Below are 23,790 nucleotides of genomic sequence, written 5' to 3'. Positions count from 1 at the left end.
ACAGTGCTTCAGAGGCGATTATTTACATATGTTCTCCCTCTTCGTCTTTAATACTAATAATGTGGAAGGGGGAGTTGGGAGAAAGGCATTTTTAAAAAAGTGGATTGAGCATTCAAATGTGGAAAGGGCTGCAATTTATTGAAATAATCAGGAGAAATTGGATGCTGATGTTTCAGAGCTGCAGTCTGTTTGGAACCTCTTAGTACTGCAGTTAGTGAGGTAAATACTTAAGTCTAAGTCTAACAAACAAGGAAGTGCCAGCTTTGTTTTAGATTTAAAAGAGTATCATCTAAAGGATCTGACATTAGCGTAAAGACTTAAAACAGATATAACTTGGTAATTCCATAAGACATATTTTTTTCTCGTTTTGCAGTTCCATCAAAGCAGTATTGCTCTTGGCCTTTTACCTGTTCTTCTATAAAGAGAGATATCATTATCAGGGAGAGTATTACGCGTAAAACCTGCAAACAGTTTATCCCTCTAAAGTGGAAAAGTATGTGCTAGAGAACTGCTATTGCTAACTACTAAAGGTAGTTAAAAAGTGGAAATGTTTTATTGTAGTACAAATAAAGTGAACATGTGGAAATTCGTTTATTGTTACATTTCAAGTTTGAATATTTTGTTTTCTTTTTAAGAAGAAGCAGGGCAAAACAAACTGTGCCCACTGCATTCCCTGCCAAGGTCAACGCTCCATATTTTGTCTGACTGTTTAATTTAATAGCATTCAAGCACGGAAGCAATCAGGAGGCCACTCCCATTAGTAAATCCATAGTTATAAAGAAAGCATGTACTTCAGAACTTAGGAAAAAAGGAGTTCGTTAAGCCCAGACCTAGTTTGAGATCTTTTTGTAAAGTGCTTATAATTTTCCAGAATTCTGGGATTAACTCAAGGAAATGCACAATAGAAATTTGTAGATTTGACAGTGGCCTTTTTCTTCTGCTCCAGTTAACTTACAGTCCTTTTTTTTTTAAGTGAAGCAGCTTTGAGGTTTGTTAACTGGTTATCTTTTGTCTGAGTTTTACCAAAGTGATTAAAAAATAAGGAACCATTGACTTTTGGTAATTAAAATACTCTTGGGTTTTTTTTTTTATTCAAGTTCACAACCATTCATCTGGTTTTTAAACAATCTTGTTTTAACCTGAAGAACTCTTGATTTGAAACTTTGAAATCCTGAGGAACATTTTTTCTATGACTCTCAAAAGTGACTTTAGTTTGCAATTTGTTCTAAAGAGGATAAAGTAGATATAGCATGCTTGTTTTCTTTTCCTTAATTGAGTTTCATTTGTGTGATTTACTTAGATAAAAATACTCTAATTTGATTTACTGAAGAATAAGGATGAAATATTTTGCATAGTGAACTGTGCTAAATCTTTAAAAGTATTTCCAGAGTTTTTAAAGAAAGAATTTTAAAATGTAATGTACAAAGGTATAATTTCTTTGTGTCTATACTTTGGCTCTCCCTCCCTCCTGCAGCTAATAAGCCCCTCTTTTCTTGTTCCTTTTGTAAACATGAGTTGCTTATGGCTTGTGTACTGAAAATACTGCCAGGAAGTAGGGTGAGCAAAACTTCTTTTCCCATGACCCTCACTCTAATGTTGTTCCAAGGGTTCCCTACTTAGAAATGCCTTGATAACCACATTCATTCCTGACATACTCCACCCCCAGCACACACAACTGCTGAGTGCCATCTGACCCACAGTCCAGCTGCAGCTTTTAAAAATACTAGTGGCAAAGGCTTTTACCTAGAATGGTGACTGTCCATGAAAAAATTTTGTGTGTGATGTGCTGTGTATATTTAGAAATATTATTTTTTAAAGAAATAGTTACTTGGTGTCAACCCGCAAGCTAAAATGTTATTAGTATAAATTTTTAAAAATTTCAACTCACTAAAGCTTACGTTATGTATGCTCTTCCTTTTTGTGTGATTTCTGGAAGTTTTCCTGTTGACAATGAAGCCTAAAATGCTAAAAAGACCTTTAGATTCTCATGTTCCATGACTTTTATCAGGAATATAAAGGTTTTTAAAAAGGCCTGGTCATGCTGGTCATTACCTATGACCTCTCCCTTCTCCCCAGATCTTATATGATGCACTCAGTTTTTCCCTTTGGTGCATAAGAGGAGGAAAACTTATTTACTGAGTAAATACTTGGGCACTGAATCTATTTCTCTGATCTTCTAAGAACTGTGAAGTGAGCACTAGCATTATTTCATACGGGGACAGTTGAGACTGCACAAGAGGTTAAGTAATTCACTCCAGGTAACAAAAGCCAGCAGTTGTGGAACTAAGATTTGAACCTGTCTGTCTGTTACCAAGGTGCTGTTGTTTGCCATTTGAAGGCAGTATCATTCATATGTGAACATTATCTAGAAGCTCTATGCTCTGGGGGGAGCAGAATGGAAGGTGTAGAGGAAGACCTCTTAGAAAGCAGAGTTTGATGTAGAATCGTTCCTGAAAGTGAAGGAGATGGTGCCAGCAGGTGCAAGATAGGGTAGGTAGATACATTGCTCCTGGCAGCTGCTGCTTCTGCTTCTCCTGTTGTTCAGTGTCAGATTTTGCTGCTCCAGGAAAGATTCAACCACTGTTAAAGTTTGGCACAAGGTTGATGAAGCTTTGTAACTTTACTTACTGGATTATTAAAAAAAACTATCAAGAGAAGAATAAAGAAGATACTTGTGGTTAGACTTTATTTAGTTATTCCTGGAGCAAGAACATGTGGCCTTATTTTAGTCCCATGGGCTTGAGGGGAAAAGCAAACAGATTTGAATGGCTGTAAGGCTACTTTGCAGAGTACATAAAGAGAGGAAAGAAGAAATCTTACTCTTTTTTTTTTTTTTTTTGGAGTTGAGGTCTCACTCTGTCTCCCAGGCTGGAGTGCAGTGGTACAGTCTCTGCTTGCTGCAGCCTCTATCTCCTGGGTTCAAGCGATTCTCCTGCCTTAGCCTCCCGAGTAGTGGGGATTACAGATGTGCGCCACCATGCCTGGCTAATTTTTGTATTTTTGGTAGAGACAGCGTTTCACCATGTCAGCCAGGCTGTTCTCAAACTCCTGACCTCAAGTGATCTGCCCACGTTGGCCTCCCAAAGTGCTGGGAACCTGGCCGAATAAATCTTACTCTTATGGTTAGTAAGATGTGATGCCTCCTGAAGCCACAAGGCACAACTCAGTCCGTAAAGGCATAAAAGTTGTGTGTGTGAATAGAGAGAGGGTGAGATAAAGGAAATTCAGTTGTGGTCAGTTTCCTGTTAGTGCATGTCTGCTGTGTTGCCGACACTTGCACATTCCCTGCCTTTTATCTGCAGTCCCTAGTCCAGATTGAAGAACCCTGAAGACCTAGCTTCCTCACCCTCCGTAGTTACTATGGTTACTAAGAATCTAAATTATTGGCCTACCAGCTGGCTGCTTTAAGCCTAAAGCAAAGTGCTAGGTAGAGGACATGCATTACTGAGATACCGTCTGGAAAGCAGGTTTCTCTGTGTGGGAGGCTTCTGCCCCACAGTGTTCTATTGTGAAAGCAGAAAAGAATTTTGGTGAAATCAAAATAACTTAGTTTGAGAAGTATTTATTTTAATCTGAAAATTGTTATTTTTTCCTTAACTAATGTTTAGAGCAAGCAGTACTTTGCATTGTACTAGGGACAGCCGTGTGCAGTTCCGGCATGCCCAGGATTAGAGGGAAATCCGCAAGGTTGTCTGCCTTAACCTGAGACTCTCAATTTAGTTTTGTGGGTTTTTCAATTAAAAAATTCTAGAGGAAAACTTAGTGACCACTTTGGGAAATAAAAAGCCAAGGGCAGCTGGTCTGAATAGTTTTCTCCCCTTTCCTGTCCCCAAAGTAGTTTCTACTCATGTTTTAAAACACCTTCTGCTTTTTGCTTCATGTGGATCAAATACAATCATTGCTCTGCTCCTATGATGAAAGTAATCTGCTAACTCCTCAGCAGGCTAATTTCTCCTGGTTGAGAGAGAAGGTCTTATTTTCATGTGTATTAATACATACCCTTATGTTGTAATGGCAACTGATTGTCAAACTGGCATCAGTGTCTTCCTTCATTTCCTTGGAAACTTTGAAACAGAGAGGTGATCCTGAGGTTGAAATGGTCTTAATGTCTGTCTGATTTAGTGACTGCAATTGATTTTCCTTTAGGAACACAGTGCAGGAGTAGTGAGTGTAAAGTTCTGAGGTTTCTACTTTTCAAGGTTTCAGATGTATGACATCTGGGAGGTTGTGGTTATATATTTGAAGTGTTTTGAGGTGCCTGTGGAATTAGTGTTTAATAATTTGAAGTAACAAATCCTATTAATTATGAAGCTTTCTCCGTTAAATTACTGAACTCTTGCTACCTACCAGGCATTCTGCTGATGATACTTTAGAACTGTCCGTAGTTATCATCTGTGTTCTGATTTCCTTGGGTCCAGGAAGTTGTCATCTAGTAAGTTGTCATATAAGGTCACGTAGTACATTAATACCAGCAGAACTGGGACTAATAGTAAGTATTTTATTAATCGGAGATCTCCAGTGTTAGGTGCATATAAATTGGATTGTAATATCTCTTGTTGCATTGATCCTTATATACAACTTTATATTATAATCAATATATATAAGATATAATCATTATAACATAATATATAACCATTATATTATGACTACCTTTGTCTTTTACTATTGTTTTTCCTTTAAAGTCTGTATTATCTGACATAAAAATAGCTACTCCTCCTGCTCACTTTCAGTCTCCATTTGTGTGGAATATCTTTTACTATCCCTTTACCTTGAACTTCTATGAATCCTTACATGTTAGGTGAGTCTTTTGAAGACAGCATATATTTGGTTTGTGATTTTTTTTTATTCATTTTGCTAATCTGTATCTTTTAAGTGGAGCATTTAGGTCATTTACATTCAATGTAAATATTGAGACTTGAGATGCTTTCCAATTATCATGTTAAGTGTTACTTTGTTTTCTTAATTGTGCTATTGTTTTATAGGCTCTGTGAGTTTTATGCTTTCAAAAGGTTCTATTCTGGTGCATATTGACCTAGGATTTAGAACTCCTTTTAACATTTCTTATAGGGCTGGTTTGTTAGTGACAAATTCTCCCCACATTTGTTTTTTTTTTTTTTTTTTGTTCAGACGGAGTTTCGCTCTTGTTACCCAGGCTGGAGTGCAATGGCACGATCTCGGCTCACTGCAACCTCCGCCCCCTGGGTTCAGGCAATTCTCCTGCCTCAGCCTCCTGAGTAGCTGGGATTATAGGCACGCGCCACCATGCCCAGCTAATTTTTGTATTTTTAGTAGAGACGGGGTTTCACCATGTTGACCAGGATGGTCTTGATCTCTTGACCTCGTGATCCACCCACCTCGGCCTCCCAAAGTGCTGGGATTACAGGCGTGAGCCGCCGCGCCCGGCCCACATTTGTTTATCTGAAAATTATTTCTCCTTCATTTATGAAACTTAATTTTGCTGTATACAAAATTCTTGGCTGACGGTTATTCTGTTTAAGGAGGCTGAAGATAGGTCCCCAATCTTCTGGTTTTTAAGGTTTCTAGTGAGACGCCTGCTTTTAGTCTGATGAGTTTTTCTTTATAGGTTACCTGGTGCTTTTATCTCACCACTATTATATCTCACTGCTCTTAGAATGCCTTTCTTCACATTGACTCTATGTATGCTTTGGTGAAGTCCTTTTGTGATGAATCACCCATGAGTTCCATGAGTTTCTTGGATTTGAATATCTAGATCTCAGACAAGGCTAGGAAAGCTTTCCTCAATTATTCCCTCTTAAGTTTTTCAAACATTTTGCTTTCTCTTCTTCCTCAGGAACATCATTTTTTTTTTTAGGTTTGGCCATTTTTCATGATCTCATATTTCTTGGATACTTTGTTCATTTCTTTTGAGTCTTTTTAATTTTTGTTTGATTGGGTTAATTTGAAAGTCTTGTCTTTGAGCTCTGTAATTCTTCCATCTACTTGTTGTAACCTGTTACTAAAACTTTCAATTGCATTTTGTAATTTCCTAAATGTGTCTTTCATTTCCAGAAATTCTGATTGGTTTTTCTTTAAAATATCTAAAATATCACTTCTTGAGAAAATTTTTTATTTATATCCTGAATTGTTTTTCTGATTTCTTTATGTTGGTTTTTGCCTTTCTCTGGTGTCTCCTTGATTAGCTTAATAATCAAACTTTTGAAAATTCTTTATCTGGTATTTTAAATATTTTGTCTTTGTTTGAATCCATTGCTGGAAATCTAGTATGATCTTCTGGGGTTGTTATAGAACCCTGTTTTGTCATATTACCAGTTATTTTTCTGGTTCCTTCTCATTTGGGTAGAGTATTTCTTGTAATTATTCTTGAATTTATTTTATATTTTTCTCTGTGTGTGTGTAATTTCTTTTTTGCCCCTTGAGAATGTTACTTTACTGTTTATAGTTTATTGTAGCCCAATTTGGCTCTTGCTTTTGGCGCTTTCAGTAGTGAAGACTCTGTTTGAGTTTCTTGGTTATAGGGACTCTTTGTATGATAACTTTCTCAGATACTGGCTCTAGTAGCAATGTGCTCAGTGTGTGAGCAAGGTCACCACCTCCTATAGGTCTTAAACTGCTGATGTCTTGAAGCTTGCCTCATTATTCCTTGATGTGTACTTTTTTTTTTTTTTGAGACAGAGTTTTGCTGTTGTTTCCCAGGCTAGAGTGCAATGCCACGATCTTGGCTCACTGTAACCTCTAGCCTCCCAGGTTCAAGCAATTCTCCTGCCTCAGCCTCCTGAGTGACTGGGATTACAGGTGCCTGCCACCATGGCTGGTTAATTTTTGTGTTTTTGGAGAGATAAGGTTTAATCATGTTGGCCAGGCTAGTCTTGAAATTCTGACCTCAGATGATCCCTCCTTAGCCTCCCAAAATGCTGGGATTGCAGGCATGAGCCACCACACCCAAGTGATGTATACTTTTTTTTTTTAAATGTTTTTTTTATTTTTAGTTTATTCTGCAGTATTTTATTTGCTGACTTGAATTGTTCAGTCTTCAGGCCAGTAGGAGAGGTGTTCCTGGGTAGAAACCAGTTGTGGGTAAAGGAGATGAGTAAATGGCAATACTCAATGGTGGACAGAGGTCCCAGCCTTGACAGAAGTAGTAGCTGGGAGAGCACTGAAACATACTGAGGAGTTATCACAGATAAGGGGGAATCACCCTAGCTTCCCTGCCAGCCCAGCAGGGAAGTGATCCATCTTACAGACACCCTGCTATCCCAGGGTTCTGGCTATTCAGATCAGAGAGGAACCTTTTTTTTTTCCTCTTTATTTTGAGATGGAGTCTTGTTCTGTCACCCAGGCTGGAGTGCAATGGCACAATCTTGGCTCACTGCAACCTCTGCTTCCTGGGTTGAAGTGATTCTCCTGCCTCAGCCTCCTGAGTAGCTGGGATTACAGGTACGTACCACCACACCCAGCTACTTTCTGTATTTTTAGTAGAGATGAAGTTTCACCATGTTGGCCAGGCTGGTCTCGGACTCCTGACCTCAGGTGATCCACCCACCTTGGGCTCCCAAAGTGCTGGTATTACAGGTGTGAGCCACCATGCCTGGCCCAGCAGATACCTTTTTTCATCTGCAGAAATGTTGATGTTCCAAGCAGAAAGGAATTGTGACTGTACCTCTCGTGCAAGCCTGAATCTAGAGGGTGCTCCAACTATGGGGATTCAGTCACCCTGCAGTGATCCAGAAAGGCTATCTATAGGTGCACCTACATCAAGCTCCTGTGAGAGAAACCCCAATTATTTCACAGTTGTGGATGAGGGGGAAAAGTAGTTTCCTTTTCCAAGACTCTTCATGAGCACCAGGTCTGCCTGTCTGCTGGGGTAGAGCTGCAGACTATCCCAGCTGAGCCCAGCACTGCAACCGTGACACTGCTGAAAGAAACTTCCCACCAGTGGCAAGGCCTGGGATTTAAGGCTTGCCATCTGGATTCTTTTGTCTCACTGTGTGCTCCCTTAATGTGGGGTACTCCCTCTTCCCTGAGGGTAGGAGTCCCTAAGAGCCAAACTACTGTGACTATTGTTGTTCCTCACCCAGTGAGCCTGCTCCACACTTCTGGCTGGTGCTGGGGAATGTCTGCAAAGACACCAGTGATGTGACCTGTCTTCAACCCTCTCAGCAGTGGGGACCAGCACACATTCTGATAGGGGTGGCAAGGGTTGGTTATAGTCTTAATTTGTTGACTTTCTCAAATTCTGGTTGTAATAGTAATGAACTGGTCCTGTGGACAGACTTGGAACCTTCTGGTTAGCCTGGGTGGTGCAGGCTGTAGTGATAGCTCAGCTCATGTACAGGTTTTCTCCTTCCTGGGATTACAGGCGTAAGCCATGTACCTGGCTATAGATGCATTTTTAAAAAGCATGCTGTTTCTGTTTGTAATGCTTTAGTTCCAGTATTATGCTTTCTATACCTTCCTATAAAATCATTCCTCAAGGGAGAACAGAGGGAAGCCATACCCCATTCCAAACACCTACTCCTCTTTCCTAATAAGAATAATCACTATGTAACTTCATTCTGGTAATGACAAGCCAGAATTTCATTAATGTATATTTTTTACTTTATTCTCTAATATATTTGTATTTCTTTTCACATGAAAGTAATAATAAAGAAGTGCTGTGCTTATCCAGTTTTATTCCACTATAGGATATACATATGTTAAGAAGACTTTACTTTGGAAGCTTTTGGTCTCATTCGTCTGTTTATGGAAAACTAGCTAAGTGCCTTTTATATACTAAGTCCAAATCTGTTTGCTGAACAGTGAACAAAATAGGCTGACATTTATGTTTTCATAGAATGTAGATTCTAATGGAGGGGGTTGATGGTGGCAGATTAGTGAGTACAATATGCTGTGGGTTAAATAGTGATAAATGCTAGGGTGTAAGAGTGTGTGTGGGTGCACATGTTTATGCGGCGGCTGAAGACAATGTTTGCTCCTGTCCCATCCCAACCACAAACCTGGTAGCAATTAGGGCACAAACTTCATTTATCATAAAAGTCACTAACTTGGAATCACAGTGGGCTGGGTCCCTACACTGCATAGCATCTGAACATGAATGTGAGTCTTAGATTACAGACAATTTTCCATACTTAAAAAGTTAGGGCACATGGAAAAAACAGTAAGAGTATACAAACAATTTTATTTCTCACTTGTACATCTCTTCTCATGAGTTTTCATTCTGAAAATGCAGAGAGAGATTAGTACTATCTTGTTCATTATCTGGAGAGCCCTTGCCAAAATATTGCCCACAATTCCACTATTTCAGCATTTCTAGGGTTTTCAGATGGCTTATGTAAATAAGCAGCTGCTGGTAGCCATTGTCAGCTCATTGTCTTGTTTTAGGCTTAGAGCCTCTGCCAGAAACAAACCCAAGGGGCTGGCGGTAGGTTGAAGGTTTCAGACCCTATATATGCAGGAACAAAAAACTAAGCAAGAACTTACTTCTTATTTCCCACTGTCATAATAGTGACAACAGAGATCTATTTACAAAGTAGGTTTTTCATGGTGTTAGGGTTTTGTGGTGTTCAAAGATAGGAGAAGGAAGTTGAGGCAGAGCATTATATGCTGTTTGTCTCATTAGGTTACAAACTTTTTGAGGTTAGGGATAATGCTTTTCCTTAACTGACAGTGTCATGATCTATATAATGTCATTATTTAATATGACTGATGGAAATATAAAATAATAAAGATACACTATAACTCAACTGATTCTAAGTTTCACAGTTTTAATATTTTAACATTTCTAAAATTGGCTAGAGGCCTTAAAATGTATCATCTTTGGCCAGGCATGGTGGGCAATGCTTGTAATCCCAGCACTTTGGGAAGCTAAGGCAGGATGATGGCGTAAGGCCAGGAGCTCAAGACCAGCCTGGGCAACATGCTAAGATATCGCCTCTACAAAATTAAAAAAAAAAAAATTAGTTGGGCATAGTGGTCACATGTCTGTAGTCCTAGCTATTCAGTAGGCTGAGGAGGGAGGATAGCTTGAGTCCAGGCAGTTGAAGCTGCAGTGAGCAGTGATCATACCACTGCACTTTCGCCTGAGCAACAGAGCAAGACCCTGTTTCAAAATAAGTATTTTAAATACAATTTATCATCTTAGAATATATGAACTATGGAAAATAAAAATGACAGCACCTAAAATTTGTAGTATTTGTAGAACCAATGATAAAAAGTTTTGAAATAAGCCAAAAATACTTGGAGAGGTGAAACAGCATATATATTTGTTAAGTTTTTTAATTGAATGGTGACCTAATCATAGGCTGATTACATGCTGATTAATTAAAGCCTGGCATAAATTGTGTGTATCATTTGTATGGAAGTCGCTATTATTTGCAGTAATATGATAATTAGAAATAACATGTCTTCCAAAGCTTGGAACGCTTGACAGCCAGATGTAGTTGCACAAGCTGACACAGTTGGAATTCCTCAGTTCTGGTTAAATAAAAATCTTCACTATTCAGAATCACAGCAGGCAGTGCTGTCTTTGTACAGATCATTGAAGTACATACATGTTAATGGCTCAGATAAACAGCACAGCATTTTAGGTGAATATGTTTTACTTTGTACTTAGTTTTTGGAATAAAAGATTAAGATTTAATTTTATGCTTTCTGATCAGTATCATTAATCACCCCATATTAATAAAAATAATACTTCAAACATGAGATGCATATCTTCTTCAAAGATATTTATGGATTTTTATAATAATCATTCCATGTAGGTATATAATATATTGGCAGTTAAAATAGTTAACATGGTAAGAATATAGGAAGAGCAATAAGAATGAGTTTTTCAAATGAGATTATAAATAAGACATGAACATTATAAATGATATTGTGAAAATGAAATTTTTATTTGCTACTGAGCTAAATCCAGTGTGATAGAATTGTAGGCTTAAAAGGAATAGCCATAGTTATTTAAGGTGGTATAGAAAGACGGTTGATTTGGACATGGCAGATTGAGATTCCTGTCCTGATTCTGTTGTTTGGGTAAGTCACCTAACCTTGAGTCTTAGTTTCCTCATCTGTAAAATGGAGATAATTATCTATACAGCTTATTTCCTCAGTGAGGTTCCAATGAGTTAAGAGCTATAAATATTAATATGATTTGAAAAATCCTATCATGTGCATTTAAGATGGTAAGATAGCTGTAGTAAGTCAATCTCTTAAAAGTAGAACACACACTTGGAAGTTAAATTAGAACAGAAAAAGTCATAAAATAGTATAGGTTGCCAAAAATCATCATCTCTATTGTGATACCTTAAAAATATGGTGGCTCTATGGGTACATAATGAAATCTGCAGCTTAAAAATGCTGTTTTTCCAAAATAGTCTCAGAAATTGCTTCAGTGTGTCAAAATCGGGTAGGATAGCAGAAAAATCAAGTCTGTAAACATGTGGGATACTGAGTTTCTTGAAATCGACTCACAAAAAAACACTGTGTAGATGGAGAATAATGATCTTTGTGCCTTTACTTCCCTGGCAGCCCAGGCTCAACTATGCTTGACAGTGTCCTTTTTTGTTTCTTTTTGGAAGAATGAGGCATGATGCCAGCATTCATCCACATCTTGTCCAAGACAGTGGTTTGTGTATTCTTTCAGTTACCATTCATTATAAAATATTTCCAGTCTTTAAGAGAACATTAGTCATATTGCTATGTGAAAAGATTCTTTTGCCATAACTGTACTGTTCATGTATAGCCATGACATTATCTGATATTATATACTTTCATTTGATTAAAGAAAAATCGGTAAAAATGTAATAGTGAAAACCCAAATAGGCTGTAACAGTAAATGCAGCAACTTAAACCTAGCCACTTAAGCTATGATCACATTCTAAGCTGGTCACTCCATTTAAATTGAACTTGGGAAAGTTTTTGGAGGTTGTGTGAGTGTGTTAACTTGTTTCTTTGCTTGGATAAACACATTTTATTATTGGGTCTGGGAATGTTTTTGTTAAGGCGTGCTGGAATGCAGATATCTATTAACAACTGGATGATGCTTTTTTGAAGTTGTAGTAATAAACTCAGTACTTGGAGGCAATACGTGTATTGCATAACTTTTATTAATGGTCTATGATGCTGAACAGCTGAGATGAAAATGCACGTAAGTAAATGATCAGTTTACCTTGGAATAGGGACAATTTGACTCTAATGATTTTTGTTGTCACTATAGTTTTTTCCTTGATTGGCAGGTACTGTGGCTGCATCATATAATGATGAGTTATCTTTTCAGGTACAGAGAAATATTCTTTATGTAGGTTTAGTAACTGAGAGCAAGGAACTAACATGTCTTTCCAGTCATTGGTTACCTCTTTAAAAATCAACTAATTGTCATTTTAATTATGATAGTTTATGAAGCTCTTACCATGTGCTATAATGAACTGTACATGCATGATTTCATTTGCTCATCACAATGATCCTATGAAATAGATACATTAATATTGTCCCTATTTTATAGACAGGTAAATTGAAACTTTCAGTGCTTAAGTAACCTAGCTTGTGCACGTAGCAAAACAGTTTAGTGGTGAGTGACACCAATATCCTTACTCTTTTTTTTTTTTTTTGAGACAGAGTTTCGCTCTTGTTACCCAGGCTGGAGTGCAATGGCGCGATCTTGGCTCACCGCAACCTCCGCCTTCTGGGTTCAAGCAATTCTCCTGCCTCAGCCTCCCGAGTAGCTGGGACTACAGGTGCACACCACCATGCCCAGCTAATTTTTGTATTTTTAGTAGAGACAGGGTTTCACCTTGTTGACCAGGATGGTCTTGATCTCTTGACCTCGTGATCTACCCACCTCGGCCTCCCAAAGTGCTGGGATTATAGGCGTGAGCCACCGCGCCCGGCCTATCCTCACTCTTAATTTTTTTTTTAACTGGATTTATTTGTGCTAGAAGATTATGCAAGGAAATACATTTTAGTGTTTTTTTTTTAACTGAATGCTCATTCTACCAAGCTTGAATAGACCACCAGAATCATTTTTATAGTGGATGTTTTGTAAGGCAATGTTGAGATTTTAGGTAAGCAGGTAAAATGTCTGGGCTGCTTTTGTTAGCAGCCAGGTGTCCCGCACTCAACCCCATAACCCTGCAGCTTTCCAAAAGATCTTAAATGAAAGAACCTTCTAGCCATTCTCTCTGTCTCCTCACCGCTCATCTGCTTGATTTGATATCCAGATCTTAAGTCTGTGTGTTTGCTGGGGCTCTGGTTTTTCTCTCTTCCTCATAGCGCCTTTTATAGCTGGGGGAAGCCTGTGTCTAGACACCTGGCTTCTTATCTCTAATTGCTCTCTGCCAGTATTAAAAAGGCCTTCGTTTACCTCTCTTAAATACTCTGAATTCTCACATTCAGTTCTGTTTATTGACAGCTTTCTGTTTTCAAGGTTCTGTGTTGGGTGCAGTAAAGGCTGGAGGGGTGCCCTCTACACCTTGCTCTTCAGGGAGAGTTACAAAACTTAGACACGAAGAAGTATAATAATAAAAGGGAACATTGTCTAGAGTATTTCAGTAGACATACAAAAAAGGAGGTAGAGTAAAATAATGCGGTATTTCTCAAAGATTTCCTGAAGTACATCTAATACCAGAGGAAGGGAAAAATACCCTCTCAGTAGTCTGGGGACATAGCCCAAACTGACTGCCTCAGTGGAAATATCAGATACTAGCTAATTCTTATGAAATAGGCTTTATCTGCAATATATGCATTTAAAAAATACAACACTATGTAAAATCACTTGGCTTCTTTCTCCCCAGTTTTCAAATAAAAGCCGTAGCCCCAGGAAGATGCAGTAAGAGTGTCCAGAGCTTTCAGAGCCTCTGACTGCGTACCATAAGGCACACAGTATTTGGTATCTGTAAATCAGCAGATATATTGCATGATTCAGTTACTCAGGCTAACTTTAAGATTACTTAATCTAGAAAGTGGCAAGTTAAAAGGTGCTCTAATAGGACTGAAACTAACCACATCCACCATCATCAAGTATAGCAGGAGGCTCCTGCAGACTAGATCTTGGTATCTTCGTGTTATTGTAGCCCCTGGAAGGTACCATGCAGATTTGCAGTCCCACAGCTGTGCATACCTATTTGAAGACATTTGAAGGTTACAGCAGAGACAGAGGGCTGTTTCTGAAACGGAGAATGACTTTGTGGATATTCAGAGAGTTAAGTTTAGATTGGTTTGTTTGGCTGGGATTTTGAGTTGGCAAAGAATAGTTTGAGAGAAAAGATGTATCAAAAAACATAGAGGAAAGATGACATCCTTCACTAGTCTAGTAGGTAACAGCTTAGTATGGTGTTTTGAAATGAAATTAAAGGCTGGGTGCAGCGGTTCACGCCTGTAATGCCAGCACTTTGGGAGGCTGAGGTGGGAGGCTCACTTGAGGTCGGGAGTTTGAGACCAGCCTAGCTAACATGATGAAACCCTATCTCTACTAAAAATACAAAAAATAAGCCAGGTGTGGTGGTGGACGCCTGTAATCCCAGCTACTCCGGAGGCTGAGGCAAGAGAATCACGTGAACCTGGGAGGCGGAGGTTGCAGAGAGCCGAGATCGCGCCACTGCACTCCAGCCCGGGTGACAGAGCAAGACTCTGTCTCAAAAAAAAAGAAGAAACTAGTCATGATTTAACCATAAATGTATTTGACACCAAGAAGGGTGGGATGGAGAAAGGAAGTTGAAAGCGTGATATGTGATATGAATAGGGTGATATATGACGTGAAAAATAAGGTAACACCAAATGCCCTTCCAAAGCCATTATCTTGGGTGATGGATACGTTAGGTAATAAAAAGAAAAATTGGGCTGCAACTGAGGCTAACATATGGAGGCTTTCCCTTACTGAATCTGTTGATGAGAGAGTAAGTTGTAAATGCCCGGCAAATACTGGCAAGTGAGTGGTTGTACTGGAGGAGTGGTCGTAGGTAGATAGGCAAACCAGGAAGCCCATGCAAGGCAGGCCAGACAACCGCTGAGTTACTGGGAAGCTTAGAGAAATTAAACTCCTCGATATTGGGTAACTTAGTATTTGTAGTTAAAGGAAAAAAATTAAAAAGGTAAAAGATATTTCAGAAAATGTTGCTTGGGGCGCCAGCATCTAAACTTAATGACTACTTAGGAGTGGCCTGCATATAGAAACACAGCTAGTACTTTACAAAGAGAAACAGTATTGAGGTAAAACAAGGTGGCTAAAGTCAAAGTTGAAGTCAAGAGTCTGAGGAAGAGAAATCTCAAGAGAGGCGGCGGAGGAAAGAAACTCTGGAGAACGGCATTGTGCCACCGTTGTTTACCCACTCTGTTCATGTTTTTTCCCCAGGGTAGGAAGATGGGTGGTTTATTTTATCCTTTTAGCTTTCTATTTTTAACTTGGGTTGTAACAATATGAAGTCTTTGTGGTTTCTCATTTTTAATTTTTATGGAATTTGTAGGTTTATAGAAACTGGATAAAATCGGCCAAGTGTTGGTTCCTATTTGTTATTTTTAGGCCGAAATCTTCTGGAACTGCTTGCCAGACACATATCATTTATGGGATTACAAACTGTTTGGTCTTCATTAGAGGCCAGAGCCACTATTTATTTTCTCTGAAGCTCTCTTGAAGATAGTAACTTAATACCCAGATTAAATTTGTTATGCTTACAATGAAAATATTTAATATTCTGTATTTGCCATCATAATAAATAATGGTATAATAGTTAACATTTGTTGAGAATCAGTACTTCAAGTTTCTGTTCTATACCACACTGTGCCAAGCTAGTTTTATGTAACATTCATGACAGTCTTGCAAAGGATGAATATCTTCCTTTTATACATGAGAAGCCTATAATTCAGAGCAGTGAAGTACTTGCTGTGAAATACAATGCAGTGTAAGTAGCGATCCCCAGATTGCCATCCATGTCTGTCTGACCCTTGTACATGTGTAGTCTGTGACATAAAAAAAGAATGATTGTTTCTAGTCAAAGGACTTCTTTCTGGATCTGAGCAGTTTCATCACATAGACATGAAAACAGATGTTTAACTTATATTACCTGCCAGAAAGGTGGATGTATCCACTGCAAAACGGGATGCAGTCCCTGAATATACTTCTGTTGTAAAAACGATTTTTTTTTTTTTGAGACGAGTCTCACTCTGTTGCCAGGATGGAGTGCAGTGGTGTGATCGCGGCTCACTGCAACCTCCATCTCTTGGGTTCAAGTGATTCTCCTGCCTCAGCTTCTGAGTAGCTGGGACTACAGGCATGAGCTAACATGCCCAGCTAATTTTTGTACTTTTAGTAGAGATGGGGTTTCACCAGGATGGTCTCCATGTCTTGACCTCATGATCCACCTGCTTCGGCCTTCCAAAAGTGTTGACATTATAGGTGTGAGCCACCTCGTGACCAAATGATTTTTTTTAAGCCTATACTAAAGGTAGGCTAATTTGATTTACCAGCTTTAAAGTGCTCAAACAACCATGTTATTCTAGCCTAGAATACACCACATTAATGTAGTGACCTAGAGTAGCCTGTGCATTTTTGCATTTCAGGGGAAGGAAGAACAGCATCAGGGCTCCGTTGTTCTCTGGTAAATCTGTCTCCAGTGACCTCCTGTGGACGTTCCCATTGCTTCATGGCAGTGCTTGTCAAAGTCTTCGAGGAAAGAGAATTGCTTGATTCCATTTCTGTTAGTTACTCAAGTTTCCTTCAGCTCAACTTTCATTTGTTGAGTGACTACTACAGACCAAACTTTGTTCTGGGCCCTCTTAATGAAGGCTGATTTTTATATAAGAGAACCACTATTTTCTAGGCGTGTATATAAACTAGAAAATAGCAAAGATTGTGTTTTAAAACTTTGTTCAAGTAAGAGGGATAGAATGTTTTTTACTGGCAGATTTTCATTGTGTTTTACCTCTACTTTGCCACACCCAGTATTCTTCTCTTCCGACTTTTCTCCATTTAACAATCTGACACTCACAGTTCCCTGAGAGCGCACTAAAACATAACTGCAGTTTTTAAAAAAGCAAGGCTTATTTGGTGATTTCTTGACATATTCTGCTGTGTACATGACTCAGGACATTACTCTGCTATGTAATGTACTGTGTTTTTAATTAAAGCTTTCTGTTATATTTGTGTGCATTTTTAGTACCACAAGCTTTTCCGTAGTTTATAGTGAATTCTTAATATTAAGAATTCACTGCCGGTTAGTTTGCGTTTTTTTCTTTCACTTTCTCAGGTATCTGCTTTCTATTAGGCACTAAGGGCAAAGAGAGATGAAGCATGTACACCTACCTTTAAGAAGCCTATAACCTAAGATGTTATTCAGTTGTGGCATTAGAAAGTAGAGGAATGAGCATGCATTTCCTTTGTCTCTTTAAAAAAATTTATTTTTATTCATTTATTTAGAGACAGAGTCTCACTGTGTTACCCAGGCTGGAGTGCAGTGGTGTGATCTTGACTTGCTGCAACCTCCACCCTCTGGGTTCAAGTGATTCTCCTGCTTCAGTGTTCCGAGTAGCTGGGATTGCAGGCATGCACTACCATGCCCAGCCAATTTTTGTATTTTTAGTAGAGATGAGGTTTCCCCATGTTGGCCAGGCTGGTCTCGAACTCCTGACCTCAAGTGATCTGCCTTCCTCAGTCTCCCAAAGCGCTGGGATTATAGGTGGGAGCCACTGTCCTTGGCTCCTTTACCTTTTAACATTGTGTTTTATAATGACCATTGTATGTACATTTGCTGCTAGACTATTCCATGCTCAGCATAGCTAGCTCTCTCTCATAAGAGTCCAACACACGGAGCCTTGCTATTTTGAAATTTATACAGCCAGGTAAAGGATTTATTAAATACATTGCAAGGCTCATAGCCTTCCCAGTTCTTTCCTCTTCTTCTTTTTTTTCTTTTTTCTAAGAGACAGAGTCTCACTCTGTTATTCAGGCTGGGGTATACAGGTATGTTCACAGCTCACTGCAACCTTGAACACCTTTGCTCAGTGCTCCTCCCACCTTAGCCTCCTGAGTAGCTAAGACTACTGGCGCAAGCCACCATCTTGGCTACTTAACATAGCAAGACCTTAACTCTACAAGAAAAGGTTTAAAATTACCCAGCTGATTTTAAACCTTTTCTTGTAGAGTTAAGGTCTTGCTATGTTGCCCAGGTTCAATTTCAGTTCCTGGCCTCAAGTTATCTTTCTGCCTCAGCCTTCCAAAGCGTTGAGATTACAGGCATGAGCCACTTTTAATGCCCATCGTTCTTTGGGGATTAACTATGATATGCCATGAAAGAGCATCCAGTTTGGGAAGCAGAAAACCTATTCAGGTTGGAGTCCAGCTCTTTGACTCCAGGCAAGTTATTACTTAACTTTTCACAGCACTGGCCCTGATAGCTTTGTGTAAGATTTAAGTATGTAAGAATTTTGAAAAAGTAAGACATCTTGCCAATACTATTGCTGTTTATTGAAAGTTTATGTTAAAGATGCTTGTAAGTAGTAAAACATCGTTGTCGTCATCATTATTTCTGAAAGTGAACAACTCATGTTTTACAAGTAACTGTAAAAGCCACGTTAGGGGCCTGTAAGAGTGTGAAAGGAAAGAAGGAGGCTGAAAGACATCCAGGGGCTTGGAGTATTGACCCAATTTGCAGAAATTGATGGTTTCAACAATTGAGCTGTTGTTTACAAGGTCAAGTCCTGGATACTTAGGTAGTATTCATAGATTGTAAAGCATCCTACTGTTAATATACTACTTAAAATAAGGTGGGTAGGTTAGGTTTACAAATCACCGAGATAAATGCTGAAAGCATCACAAGAGAGTCCCAACATAATGAGCAGTTAAAGACAGAGATAGTGTCAAGCTTTAAGGGGTCAGAAAGGGCTTTTTGGAAAAAATGAGGACTTTAGAGAAATCTTGAAAGAAGAAATGTGTGTGTATGTGTGTATATATATATATTTTTACAATGGAGAATGAGAGAAAAGTATGTTCTTAGGTGGAGTAACAATAAAAATGTAGATACAAAAGAGTAGTGAGCTTGTTTCAGATAATAACCAGTCCTTAGCTTGGCATGAGTCATCATAGATATGGTTGAGTATGTACATGGAAGCTACCCTTTGGAAGATTCTAGACATATTATTTTAGGCTTCCTGGTACATTGTTACATCTTTCAAGTCCCTGTTCTTATGGAGTCTTCTAACAACTCTACCCCTACACACTCAAGCCAAACTGATTGCGCCTTTTTATTTGCCAGCAGTATGGCAGTGTGGTGAAGTGGGGATTCTAGCTTGCACCCTGGGTTGAAATTTTGCTTCTGCTGCTTATTAGCTTGTGTGTGACCTTGGTGAAGTCACTTAACTTATTTGTGCCTCAGTTTCTTAATCTGTAAAATTGGAGTGATGGTATTTAGTTCTTGTGGTTATGGTGAGCACTAATGGGTTAATTTATTATATTAAATGCTTACAAAAGTATCAGGTACTAAGTATGGTTGTTATTAATCTCTGTCAGAATTTATCGATTACCCTCTGTTATGATTAATTACATGCCTCATAGTCCCACTGGACTGTGCCCTTTAGGAGGAAAGGATATGTTCTGTTTTAACCTTTGTGTTCTTATTGCTTTATAATGTCTGCCTCTGCACAGTTGTGGGAAGATGGTAATTCTACATATCTAGACAAATTGCTCCTGTGACTCTTCCTTAAATCTAATCCCAGAGAAGTTGGATTTTGGGAAGAACTACCTTACACTAATGGACTGACTGGTTGTACTTGTTCTGACATAAATATATATAGCTCGCTTCCTTAACTAACATTGTAAAAGCAATTCCATTAACACTTCTAAAGTCACAGGAGACCTCAGTTCTTAAGTCTGTGTACAAGAAAAGTTGTAACTAAATATTTATTTATTTATAGGTATTTTGTATTCCTCTAATGAAATCAAGTTTTAGTGTTTCATTAGCATCCTCTAATCATAGAAGCCGGAAGTTAATTTTGATATGAAAACATTGTTGACTAATTAAAGCCCAGTATAACTTCTTCAGAGTTATAATGTGAATGCATGTGAAGACACTTGATGCTTAACTTTCAAGTTAGGTAAATGGGAAGGATGTGGGGTGTGTGTGTGTGTGTGTGTCTGTGTGTATGTGAGTGTGTGATGTGAAGCATCTTTACTGTGCACAACTTGCTCACCAATAAATGAATGTTGGGTAGTAACAGGGTGAGACACCCCTGTCTAAACTAGATTGATGGCATGGGATCTTTCATCTTATATTTAAGAGAAAAAGTTGACTCTTTAGTATGATACATTAAAATTCAACAAAAATAAAAAAATTTGCCGAGCGTGGTGGCTCACGCCTGTAATCCCAGCACTTTGGGAGGCCGAGGCGGGTGGATCACGAGGTCAAGAGATTGAGACCATCCCGGTCAACATGGTGAAACCCCATCTCTACTAAAAATACAAAACATTAGCTGGGCATGGTGGCGCGTGCCTGTAATCCCAACTACTCAGGAGGCTGAGGCAGAAGAATCGAGATCGAGTGAGCCGAGATCGAGTCATTGCACTCCAGCCTGGGTAACAAGAGCGAAACTCCGTCTCAAAAAAAAAAAAATTTTATTAGGTTTTAAAATCAAGGTCTTTCTATTATGATGTGGATGGACTTTATTTGAAAGATTTTAGAAACAGCTCTTCTGTTTTTTGTGCTTGGTAGTGGTTTAGAAACTTTAGTTAGACAATTAGGAAAATTTGTCTCATGTGATTTTAAATTAATGGAAGATGTTGGGCTTTCTAATTCAAAATTGCACACTCAGTAGTAGATGGAGCCAAGATTAAAAGCATGAGCTGGATTCTTTATTTTAGAGATTGATTATTATTACAGCCAGAAAATATCGTAAGCTCTTTACTTGATGGTTTTTTTGACCTCATCATTACTTCGGCATTAGGAAAATGAGAATAAATAGGAAGAAGATCAAGAACTCAAACACACTTGAAGTTGAAAATGTGTCATATTTCAGACTTCCCCTTCATTCTTAGAATTATTTGAACTAGTCGAGAGCCATATTTTCTTGTATGCTTTCAGAGGAGTGTGAAGGGATCATTCATGCATTCTTCAGTCCATCCAGTGTTGAAATAGACACCCATCTCTTTCACAGAAATGCTGAATAATAATATTGTCACAGCTTGATGGCTTTCCAGTGTAGCAAGAAAATTGAAACTGCTATCAACAGATTGTCTTGAGCATGTTTCTAAGGTTATCTAAGGTCCAAGAATTGCTATCTTCATAACTGTAATTTTCCTTTTTCCTTTCTTAGATTTTGAACATGTACATAGTCAACATGTTCTGAGTGCTTTCTGTTTGATACTGTTCTAAGTTCTTTATCTATATTAACTCATATTCTCCTCACTATAAACCTGAGAGGTGGTTTCACTTAAAGATGAGTATACTGAGAGGTTATGGAACTTACCCACAGTCATGACACTAATTATTGGTAGAAGCAGGATTCTAACGCAGTTAATCTGCCTTCAGCACTTATACTGAATGACTTGACAGAATAGCCTTTAAGTGGGCCACTGTGTTCTTGTGGGGGATGGGAATTACTGTTGTGCACTCACAGTGATCTCTGTGAAGGGACAAAACACTTTACCTTTTTTAGTCAAAGTGCAAGGTCTTGGGAAGTCAAGAACAGTCTGGGAAGAAATGAGAGGTTGTGTCATCAATTCCCTAGGACAGAGCTTCCAATTAGCTCCTCTGAGTTTGAGGGAAGTTCAGAAGAACTCTTGGTGGTGGTAAGGAGGAGGGAAGAGAAAGAAGGATGTCCTTTGCAGGGTTCCCAAGCATCTTTATCTGCCTGTGTATCCCCAGTCTCGACTCTGCCGTAGGAATTACATTTGGGACCTTAAAGCTAGCAAAGTGTAAGGCCTTGATTTTATACTATATATACAAATAAAGGGGTGTTAAATGGAATGCTTTTCCCAAGTCTCAGGGAGAGCACCCAGAATTAAAAATGAAACTGTCTAATGTATGTTTAAAAAAAAAGCTTCTCCGAAACTTGAGGTTAGTGGTCTACAGAATTGTCCTTGGTGAGTGAGTTGGTAGTTCTTTGGCTGACAGTGGTACAAAATGTGACCTTCATGTTTGTAGATCTATTCACTCTTGAGTGTCCATGTTGATAGATATTTAGGCTTGGGGTTTCATGAATGTAGGGGCTGCCACTAAGTCCTGGGGTTATGTCTAGGCATAGGACGAAAATTATTTTGTTAAATAAAAAATACTTTGACATTTGTAAAAATGGGTAAGGAAGACGTTATTCAGGACTATCACAACAGGCATAAAGACTATGTCAGTGGATGAGAGAGATCTCGCTCAACTCTAAATAGAAGAACAAGTGGGAATTTACAGCCAAAAAGCAGGATGTGGGATATTGGGTGGATGGAAAATGACTAAGAAGAGACATCAATGGTAGAAGGATTCTTGCTGAAGATATGTTACAGACTTCTCCATCAAAGGTGGGGGATGAGGAATTTGAGCAGATATTGAGGGTAGGGGATTCCCTCTAGACTGGCTTAGTAGGATCCTTGCTAAAACTGGGCTCTTAGGCCGAACAAAAAGCTCAGGGACAAGGTGAAGGCCTAGTCAAGAAGAGGGCTTAAAGGGGCCTGACTAAAATTTGCACAAGGAGGGAGAATTTATCAGTTCCTACTGCTTGATTAAATGTAAGGACTCAGGTATTAGACCTGAACCCATGCAAAAGAGAGACTGTTACATGAAGTGTAGGGTGAATGCCAGAAAAGTCTGTGTTCTTATTCGTGTAGACATCTGTGGCTGGGTTGACATAAATGATCAGAGTAGCTCTAAAAGATGGAACCCTTAAGATTTTCCTGATGCTGTACTGTGAAGCTGATTTATTTTTGTTTATTAGACTTAAGTAGGGTTTATTAAGTGCCAGGCACAGTTTAAACCCTTTGCAAATATTATTAATCCTCAAAACAATTCTATAAGATGTTTATGCCATTTTCCCATTTTATATATAATTATGTGTTGCTTAACAACCAGGACACATTTTGAGAAAATGTCCTTAGGCTGCTTTGTCATTGTACAAATTTCATAGAATATACTTACACAAGCCTAGATGGTATAGCCTACTACACACCTTGTCTGTATGGTGAAGTAGGCTATACCACCTAGGCTACAAATCTTTACAGCACGTTACTGTACTGGATTCTGTAGGCATTGTAACACAATGGCAAGTATGTATATCTAAACATATCCACACATAGAAGAGGTACAGTAAAGATACAGTATGAAAGGTTTTTTAAAAAGATGCACCTGTGTAGGGCAGCTACAGCAGTCTAATGGGACCACTGTAGTATATGTCATTTGCCATGCGGTGCTTGACTGTGTGAGGAATCAAAGTCCCAGAGGAGTTAAATAATTTGTCCAAGGTCACATGGCAAGTAAGTGGTGGGGCTTGGATTTCCACCCGGGCAGCCTGGCTCCAGAGTCTGCATTCTTCATCACTTGGTTAGGTTGCATCCTGGCCTGTTGACTCCCAGGGATTTACTTCTTATTATTCTGGGCTTTTCTTTTTCTGCCCATAAATAAAGAATTATTTTTCTGGGTTTAGTCAGACTCCGAGCCTTGTTCAGACCGAAGTCAGGATGGGAGAGCATATTTAACGAGACTCTCAAAGTTATTTGTAAACAGGTTTTCAGGTCATCTTTTACCTTCTTGACCAAAATCGGCAGTTTACTGGTAAAAACACATTTCCTACTTTTTTCACAGTTTGTGCAGAAAATTAATTGGTGACTCTTTATAATCAACTGTTGGCTTTTTC

The 23,790-nt window shown here is 38.8% G+C and overlaps 1 protein-coding gene across 6 annotated transcripts in view; it reads left to right on the top strand.

Annotated features, from left to right (window-relative positions):
- The window catches only part of ARHGAP42 (Rho GTPase activating protein 42), a 316,830-nt gene that overhangs the window by 52,550 nt on the left and 240,490 nt on the right, over positions 1–23,790 (top strand). The gene's annotated exons all lie outside the window — the stretch shown is intronic.

This window comes from Callithrix jacchus, chromosome 10 (assembly GCF_049354715.1).
Source record: "Callithrix jacchus isolate 240 chromosome 10, calJac240_pri, whole genome shotgun sequence".
NCBI classification, from domain to species: domain Eukaryota; kingdom Metazoa; phylum Chordata; class Mammalia; order Primates; family Cebidae; genus Callithrix; species Callithrix jacchus.
Note: the sequence above shows the minus strand (reverse complement) of the source record. Positions and strands in the feature narration are given on the sequence as shown.